Genomic DNA, 9,999 nt, shown 5'->3' with positions numbered 1-9,999 from the left:
AGTTAATTTGTAAAGCACAATTCAGACACGAGGAAACTCAAAGTGCTTTACAGGGGCATCAAAATGGCATTAAAAGTAGGAAGATATCAAGAAACAGAACATTAAAACAAGTTGAGAAGTAAAGCAAGCTAAATAAAAGGTTTTGAATAGACGAGACTATAAAATTAAAGTCACAGTGCAGCTCAAAGCCTTAAACTCTCTTCAGTAAAAGGCTGAAGCAAACACAAAGGTCTTCAGTCTTCTCCGTGTTCAGTTCTGACTCCAGGGACCGAAAGCAGACCTGAACCTGACGACCTCAGAGGTCCGGATGGTTCATAACGTGGAAGAAGATCAGAAATGTATTTTAGCCTGAAACCATTCCGCGCTTTATAAACCAACAGCAGGATTTTGAGGTCAATTCTTTTTGAGTTTTCTTAAAATTTTCTCTTATTTCTTATTGACTGATTGAAGCTTTTCTGGAAAAGTAAATAAAAACTGTCTAACTTAACATAACTAAGATAACTCAACTAATTAATGAGTGTGGGAAGAAACCGGAGCACCCGGATAAAAAACCCACGCAGACACTCGGACGAGCTGCAGTCGACGTCTCGGACGACAAAGCTGTCACTCGTAGAAGCTGCAGCTTCATCGCTTGATGACAGCTGAAGTTCACCTACGTCCTGAGGGCTGAGGATCACAATCAGAGGAAATAAACAGATAGGAGGGAATGTGCTGAAGAAGACGGTATGAGGGCTTTTCAGGCAAATACAGTCTGTGATTAGATCTGCCCCTGAACAAGCTGCATATTTTCTTTCGTATTCGGGACAAACTGGAGCACCCGGAGGAAAAACCCAAGCAGACACGGGGGAGAAAGATAAAACTTCAGACAGACAGAAGAAGGCCGAGAAACCAGTTTTCTCTGCTGTTAACCACTGAACCATCGTCCTGCCCTCAGAAGATCTATGAGGGTTTTGTTGGCATAACACCAGAAGTTTGGAAAATCATGCTTAAAAACCTTTAAACAGCCCTGCAGGTAACACTGAGGCTGAAGGCAAGGCACGTTTATTTGTAGATATATATATAGAAAAGCTTTAAAAGAAACAACACTGTAGAATAAAAGTCACAATGCCGTTCAAAGACTTGAATTGCTTCAGTTAAAAGAAGTGGCAAAAAGAAATGTTTTAAGTCTTGATTTAAAAGAGGTGAGAGTAGGAGCAGACCTGCAATTTTCAGGGAGTTTGTTCCAAATATGTGGCGCATAGTATCTGAAAGCTGCTTCTCCATGTTTAGTTCTGACTCTGGGGATTGAAAGCAGACCGGTACCTGACGATCCCAGATGTCTGGATGGTTCATAATGCGGCAGCAGATCAGAGACATTTAGTCGTTCTTCCTTGGATCCAAAAAACAATTATTTCAGTCTTATCTTTGAAGGTCTTTTTCAGCTAAGAGAGGACGCGTTGGAAGCAATTCTTCTTCTTCTGTCTCTTTGTCTTTGTTCCGATGTCTTCTGAAAATCAAAAGGACCTTAAATATCCCAACCATACATAAAAACTAAAAACAATGCAGACACAGGTAAAGGTGAGTGTTCCTTTCCACAGGAGGCTGGGTCCTTAGATACTTGGTGTCGCTCACTGAGGCTGTCTCGCTCGGCCCAGATTGAAAACTAAACACACACAAAAAGTTATTGCTGTTATTGCCGTCACATCTTAAAGCTGAAACTAGCTCTAGCTAGCTTGTGGATTTGATTTGGAAGCGAGTAAAAAAAAAAGCCACCTGATTCCCATTTTCCTCATCTCACCTGTCTGCGCTCTCCAGATCTTCCAGCACCAGTTTGTTGTCGACTTAGGCAGGACGAACCGTGATCACACCTGAAGGTAGAATTTTGGTAGTTCGAGTGAAGAAGACCGGCTCGGCTCAGCCTAAACACACACAAACAAGGTAATTGTCGTATGTTTGTCTTGTCTTGTCTCCCTTCAACCTGAGGGATGAGTTTTATAACCGCTCACTGTTACATTGTTGTCGTGGAAACACAACATTACATTGATCAAACACTCTTACATCAGGTAGTGCTTGGTGATGAACGGATGAGCGAGTACTTCACATGGAATGTGATCCGCTCATCGGCATCGATTCTGAGCATGGCCTTCAGGAGCTGGACACACTGCTCTCGCTCTTCTGCCTCAACTCTGTTGTTTTTCTCCAAACGCATCTAGTTGAGGAAACAACCGTCAAATCCAGCATTAGTGAAGTCATCCTCACGATCATGAACTTACAATCAATCAGAGCGACAATGAAATTTACTTGAACTTGTACGCCTTTTTGACTCTGCTGTGGCCGCGTCCAAGCTTTTCCAAAGGAGTCTAAAAGAAGGTCCAAAGTGTTTGTATTAACGTTCCTCTGAATGATTAAACTTTAAAATGTGGCCAAATGTCAAAATGAAAGATTAAATAACTTCTGTAAAGGTCAGAGAAGTTTCATTGTGGTATCTCGACCTTCCAGCTTTTGGACTCGGTCTTGTGGAAGTAATACTTAGACAATCGAGCAGCGTCAAGAACATGGTCCGCTGGCTGACCCAGGAACTCGACAATGCTCAGCATCTGGAAGTAATTGACAAACTCAGATGATTTACCATCTCATACTGAGAGTCTACGAACGGGAGTTTGACGCAGATCATCTTGAACATAACATAGCCCAGGGTCCACATGTCAATGGCCTCAGAAACTGGACCACCCAAAATAAATTCTGGACACCTGAATGTGGAAGAGAAACATTACACAGGATGTTTACACTGTGGTATTTTAGCACAGCTGCTTCTTCATGGTGAAAATGGTCAACTATGAACTTACTCCAGTGTCATAATAAAGAAATAATCCAATTTACCAACAGAAGGACGGTTGCAGCCCGCAGTGGTCTCTGATGTGGAAAAGTAAAGTTCAGTTCCAAAGAACACGTCTGCCCGGCAACAACAGCTCAAACGTAAACACCACACTGGAACCACGGTTGAAAATTTCCCCATAAGAGTGAATTGGAGAAATTGTAATTACGTAGAAAAACACCTCCCTAACTCCTGCGAGTAGTGAGGAAAGTGTAATAATTATGCAAAAATATTTATACAATGAGTAACAGGAGACATTGCTGAACTCAGTGGTGTCTTTTTTATTTCTGTAGAGTGAAAAATGAGGGCACTAGAGTGAGAGACAAAACTGGTACCATCTGCTCTCCTCCAGAATTTTAGGCCCAAATTACGTGTGCTTGTCGCTCTCGGGCTTCCACAGCAAAACATGTAAGTCCCACATCTGAAATAAGACCATCAGCTGAATGCCAACAAGATTTCCTACATTTCTATGTATATATGTTTTATTTGAAGTAAAAGATGTGGGATTCAAATCTAGTGAAATAGAACTTTCTCTCAAGTTTTTCCAGCTGCTCGCCACTTTAGCGATGATGTCATGCACTCCAGCTCACGCAATACGCACCTATTATAAAATCAGAAAACCAGCTAAAAAAACTTAAAACTAAAACTGTGATGATTTCAAAACCGTAAAAGATTTTAAAAAGCTGAACACATACCGAATAGTTCAAAGTCTTGTTACTTGTTAAAGGTTGGAATGTTGTCTATAGCTAAAAGTATGAGGGACAAGAAGTGGTTGAAAGACGGGTGGGTTTGAAGAGGATTTGAAGATTTTTCCATTCACTTCCTTTGTATTTTATTTTGTGAAAAAGCTGAATATTTGAAAAAGCTGAAAAGGCAGAAAGCTGAAAAATACACGGCTGAAAGAGCTTAAATGCTGAACATATGCTGAAGTAGTAGCAGAACATAATTAGAAAAAAATCCTCATAAGAATGAATGGGAAAAAGTTTGCAGATTTGTTTATGAAAACAATTTTTGTAAAAACTGAATATTTCCAAAAGTCTAGTAGATAAAAAAATACAAGCAATAATGTCCTTAAGAAGCTGAACATTTTGATAGTTGAATGGTTTCTGTAGCTGAACGTATAAAAGTCATGTAACTTCTTCATAGTTGGAATGATGTCTGTCTGTATATATCAATGTATGATGTATAAACATCAACTGCAACTTTATAACGTTCATCTAAATAATGTTTACAGATCGACTACAGTATTTATTAACCATTTATACGTTTTATAAACATCAGTTGCAACTTTTTTTGTAAAGCATTTCATTGTTTGTTAAGAGTTTTCAAGAGAATTTCCAGTCGAGTTTGTGGCGAAAAAAAATCTGATATTTTTGATGAAAGTCGGGCCAACGACTGCTGAACTTTAGTTCAAAGTCAAATCTTGATCTTTTCCTCACCCTAACCAAGGGTTTTTTTTTAACGAAAGATAAAAACTGAAAATGTAACCATGAGAAACATCGTAGATTAGAGGCGAAACATCTTTAAGAAATAGTTGCCTACGATACAGCACCTAGAACGTAAGGTTTGAACACGGTTTGCACAAATGTACATTGCTGTCATTTATTCTGGCAGTTGGGTCGATGAAAAGGTCGATAAAAGGAAAACAGTTGCATTCGGATTCTTGATTAATTGTTCAATGGTTAACTCAGCTACCCGGCTGTTAAAGGCAGTTCTGGGAAACATTGTGATGAATCACAATACAGATGATTAAAGATCATATTTGGGAGAGTTTTTTATTTGCTGGAAAGCATCAGACCAACTTAACAACACTGTTCACGAGTCCTGGATCCTCCTGTGAAACTGCAAGAAATGTTTGATTAGACACCATTTAATTAACTTTTCTGTTCAATCATATTTCCTGTAAATTTGATTGAGGCTGGTGGTGTTTGAACTACGGCCCACATCTTAATTGCAACAGCCCATGAGTTACTGTAAAGTTAAAATATTTTGTGTTTCTTACTGCACTGAGATGCAGTTCCTGTTGTTAACGCTGGGTGTCACTGTCACCATATCGGAATATCAGTCAGTTGGCAATTTATTGATTACCTGTTGTGTTGTTAAGCTCAAACACAGGGCAGCCAGAGGAACTGATCAAGTGTGCAAACAGTAAATTGTGTTTAATCTTTATAAACAAATCCTTTGGCGTGATTGATGCTCGATAAGAAAGTCGTTCCTGACTGTATTTCTTGCAGCAGCGTCTTTAAAACTCACCGCTGTGCTGTCTAAGGCTGCTCATGTTTGTAACGGCAAGAGTCAGGATTTTAATATTCTGCAGCGCTGAAAAATGTACCCTTGGGCAAGGATGAACTAGAAATGATTTTCCTGGCCGGACTCAGGTCTTCCAGAGACTTCCCTCTGGTCGGTAACCTCACGGTGAAGGCCAAAAAATTATCTCACATTCCCTCCGCATCCCTGAACTTCTTTCCACCGGGCACAAGTGCTCTCTTGCATTGCAGAGAAGTGGAAGAGAATGAGCTGAACCACCACCACCAGCACCACCAGCACCACCACCACAGCTGTCTGCACATGAGATAGTGAGGGTGACTCGTTGAAGAGCTCTTACTGATGGAGTCCTCTGAGGAAGGTGTTTGACCCCAGCTGCCTCTTTTCTGCCAGAGCTGGAGCTCGAGGAGGTGAGACTGATGGGGGAGGAAGTGTTTCTGAGGAGCAGCCTCCATACGGCCACGATGCTTCAGTAAAGGAATAAGTAACATCAATTTCAAGTGTGCTGTATGGAATAAAAATTGGTCTTAAGACGCATACAACCCAACAACCTGCTTCTCCTGGTCAGCAGATGGTGCCGAGTGGCTTGTTTTTCTCATTGACGCTCCAGATTTATACATAAAAGGGACACTGAATACATTTTGAGCCGGAGTAATCAATCAATCATCACTCTCAGCTCTGTGGAGCATCTTAACGTGCCTCCTAGGTGATAAAAGATTAAGCTAGGTACCAAAAAACTCAATTTCCTCGGACGACCACTAGAGTCTGTCACCGCAAAACATCACGTTAACATTACAGCAGAAGAAAACATGTTTACAGCCTGGTGCAAACAACAGTTCTGGGGGTGAATGTTGATATAACACACTTATTTAAACAATCTTAAAGTGACTATGAGGATCTGCTTTATAATGTAAAAGATATGGAAATCTCACATTCAACAATTTGGGACCTTACAATTTGGGAGTATTTCTTCAAGATGCATATTAATCCCAAGAAGGACAAACTTATTTTTTGTGATAGATTGAAGGAATTACCATAAAAGACAAACGTGCATGAAAACAAAACTCTAACCTGAAGTAAAATCACACAATTCCCACACTTTCTGCCAAAGCACAGAGCTGGAAAAACTACTGAGAGCTCAAAACTGTCGCATCGCCTCGGTAGAAAACAAAAAAAAAACATCTTTGGAGTCTGGATTTTATTACCATCAAATGTCAGCACGGTGGAGAATACAGAGCTGCAACTCAGAGAGAGAGAGAAAAAAAAAAAATCATATTGTGGAAAAATATCACATCAAGAAATCCTCCGAACCGCCGGCCTTCAAAATAACCGTGGCGTGAAAAGCCGAGTGCAATCTGGAGAGGTTAGAGGTGGCGGCGGAGAGCGGCGTGTGACGGGAGGAGGGAGATAAAAGCAGACGCAGCACAATATTTCAGTTTAGGAAAAACATGAGACAGCGATAGGAGCTGTCGCGTCGCCCTGCTGAGGACCGTCTGTGTGAAGCTAACGTGTCTCCTCCGGGTGCTCCAGTTTCCTCCAACACTTCAAAGACATGTGGTCTCGCTGAAATTGGAGTTTCTACCTGGCCTGAAGGTGCGTCAGTGTCGCGACCTGCACTGAGCGTCTGCCGCTTCTCACCCACTGAGAGCCGAGATAGATAGATAGATAGATGCTGGATTGGTTACAGGACATCTGTTACAGTTTCAACACGTTTAAATTCAAGCCTCCAGAAAATGGCTTCTTAAGAGAGGTGAGCTGATGACGCACGTCTGTCCTACAGATAACCTGATGGGGTTTAAGGTCCTGTGAATATATTAAAGACCCTTTTTTCTGTTTATTTTTATCTTTATTCATTTAAATAAAAGTGCTTTTGTCTCGCTAAGTTTCTGTCCTAGTGTCGGATGCTCAGATTTTGATCATTTGTTGGCGGTTTCCTGTTTTCCTCTTGTGTCACTTCCTGCTCACCTGTCTCTCGTCAGCCTCGTTAGCTCCGCCCTGTTCTCAGTGTTCCACCTGCAGCTCGTCCCCTCGTTAGTTCAGTTTGTTACTCTCTCTCTTCGCTGGTTCACTCGGGTTTGCTGAGAAGCTCCAGAAATGTTTTGTGGACTACGAGACTTCACCTGACTTTCCATCAACATGGAGGTGAGGAGAACTTTTCCTTTAAGTATATCTCTCTTTGGAAAGTTGTGGTTTATGAGACTCATAAAAGACGTAAGAAGGCGTAAACAGACAGAGAGGGAGACTGGAATGTGGAGAAAAGGCGTGTTAGTGTCTCGTATCTGCAGAAAGTTTCTAATTTTCTCTCTTTGTTGCTGCTCGGGACGCTTTACCAACTCAACATGTGTCTGTTTGACTCCTGGGAATGAGACTCAACAATCAACTGTCTTTGTGGTGCGTTCAGGAACAGCTGGGACAAATCCCACTGATTCTACCTTTAAATTTAATAGTCTTTGGATTATATTAATATGACCTGAGCTTCAGTTAGCTTTCACCACAAACGTCCTTCAGAGGGAGACTATAGCTGTAAATTTGTCCAAAATGTGATATATATGCATAATACAACTTTCCCCATTACATCACATGCAGCTCGGCAGTTTTCTTGTTATTTTGAGTCCTCAGAGATCCATTATTAAAGTCTTGTTTTCAACAATTTGATGTCTCCGCTGTGAATGTCAAACTAGCCGGAACAGCCTCATCTAAATGGAAGGGGAGAGCCGCTCCCATGGAGGTAATCAGGTCTCACTGAAAGTCAAACAATACAGCAACAACACCAGGCGGAAATCTGCATTTAAATAATGTTATCCTCCTGACAGGAAGTCAATTTAGGGGAAAAAGCTGGCACACGGGGGCCGGTGTTTGTGTGTGACATTGTTTTCCAGCAGGCAAGGACGAATCAAGCCGGTGACATCGACATTTAACTTGACAGAATGTTTTTGTCAACAGCCTGATCGTGTTGTGGCTGGAAATTATTTATTGTGTGCTGCGTTCAGGGACAGGAGAAACGCCTCTGCAGGATCTCGGAGGTTGAGATTTTCTTTAAACTGTCTCTGTAGAGCGTACGCACGTTTTCTACCTTTTTAAAAAAAACTCCCTTTTCTTGAACACACGATGCGTGACGTTCTTCGCTCGTCCAACAGATGTCACTCTCTCTGCATCTCCGTCCCCTCTGAACTCCTCTGACGCTTGTACCTCTGCATGAACCTTCAACCTGGAAGAAAGCGATTCACTCGAGTCTGTAAGCAGCGAGATGCATCTGCTGAGTGTCTTCGTACGTTTTCATAAGCGCCACTTTTATTTATTTCTTTATTTGCAGCAGTGTAGGTGAAAGGTCTCGGGAGTGGGTGGACTTAATGTGCAGAGCGGCAGCAACCGTGTGCAAAATGATGTGCAGGCACCATCCGAAGAGTCTGCAGGAAGGTTAAATACTGATATGTCACAGCAGGCGGATCGATTTGACGGAGCATTTCCTCTTGGAAACCTAAATCGCCATCGCTTCTCGCTCCACACAAGCCAATGTCCTGATTCATTTGAGGGCTAATGACACATATGCTGCAGTGATTGCCGGTCATGGAGGAGAGTGATATCTTTTTATCTTTAATAACAGGCCAGAAATGTGCTGCGAGCTCAGCGGAGTGAGTCCCCATCACAGGATGAAGGCTGACACACTTCGCTTGCTGTAATATCGAAACATCACATCAATCTGAAGACGGACCGGCTGAAGCAGACGGCAGGAACACGAACGTCATCGAATGTGAGTGACAGTGCATTTAAAAAAAAAAAGAAAAGGAAACGAGAAGGCTTTCACATGTTTGACAAAAGCCTAAAGGTCAGTCTGCTCAACAGCTTAAAATAAAAGTGTCATTAGACTGATTGGCTCTGCTGCATAATGTGCAAACAGGCTTATCGTCGCTGTTGGTGTAAAACAAAAGCAGCCGAGGAGCGACCGTCTGACACGTCGGAAAGGTCAAGTCGTTTAGAAGAATGGGTGCAAAGACGAGGCGTCACTTCCCTGCACGCCTGCCAATTCCTAAATATAAGCAGCTAATCTGATGCGGAGGAGGATGATGATGATGATGATGATGATGACACCCACAAAGTCACAATAAAAATGGAAATTCATTCTTCACTTTGTTTTCGTTATGAAATTATACATGCTTCTCTTTAATGCACGACTTCCTGACTTTGTCTCAACGCATGAATCATTTACATACTCACCTGCAAGGATTTTAAATTATTTCAAATTATATATAATATTCTGTCTGTATTGCTTATAACTGTGCTTAAGTATACATCTGTTGGGTATTTTGAATAAATTGTTATGGCTGTATTGATCAGAAACTCAATAATGCAGCGGGTCAATCCGTCCGGACAAACAAAGACATGATCGACACACAAGCATCGAAGAATATCGACTCCCTGACAGGTGAATCACTACACCGGACTGTCATTAGCACATAATGACGACATTATCCTTGAAAGAACTGTTGTATTCTTCAGCATCGACTTTAATTTCAGCTGTGAACCGAGTAACACGGGATCACGGGAGCCGTTTCATTGTTCAACAAACACCATCGCTGATGAAAATCCATCTGACGTGACTCAAATGTTTACAGACCAGCTGCTTTAAAGTCTTCTTCGTGTTGTGTTCAGTGTCGTTCGCCGACGTATTTCCTGCTCTCTGACTCTGTGAACAGGTGATGAAATAAAAAGCAGTGGATTAAGTGGGCAGGGAAAACAGAAAATGTCTTTTCTCTTTGACTGCATGAACCAGACACTCTATGGAGCTATTTAATCGTTTTTTATTAAAATATAGCAAAGATCAGATGTTTCTTTTCACAAATTTCTATTGCTGCTGCTGCTGTTGTTGTTGTCGACCTTCA

General features: G+C 41.6%; 1 long non-coding RNA gene across 1 annotated transcript; it reads left to right on the top strand.

Moving 5' to 3' along the window:
- The first annotated feature begins 7,125 nt into the window (after positions 1-7,125).
- LOC115588403 (uncharacterized) lies at positions 7,126-9,245 on the top strand. Its single transcript, XR_003985334.1, has 3 exons — positions 7,126-7,261; positions 8,724-8,870; positions 9,018-9,245. It is a non-coding gene; the product is annotated as an uncharacterized LOC115588403 (long non-coding RNA).
- The last annotated feature ends 754 nt before the right edge of the window (positions 9,246-9,999 follow it).

The sequence above is a fragment of the Sparus aurata genome, chromosome 9, assembly GCF_900880675.1.
Source record: "Sparus aurata chromosome 9, fSpaAur1.1, whole genome shotgun sequence".
NCBI lineage: Eukaryota > Metazoa > Chordata > Actinopteri > Spariformes > Sparidae > Sparus > Sparus aurata.
This window is presented reverse-complemented; position numbering and strand designations above follow the sequence as displayed.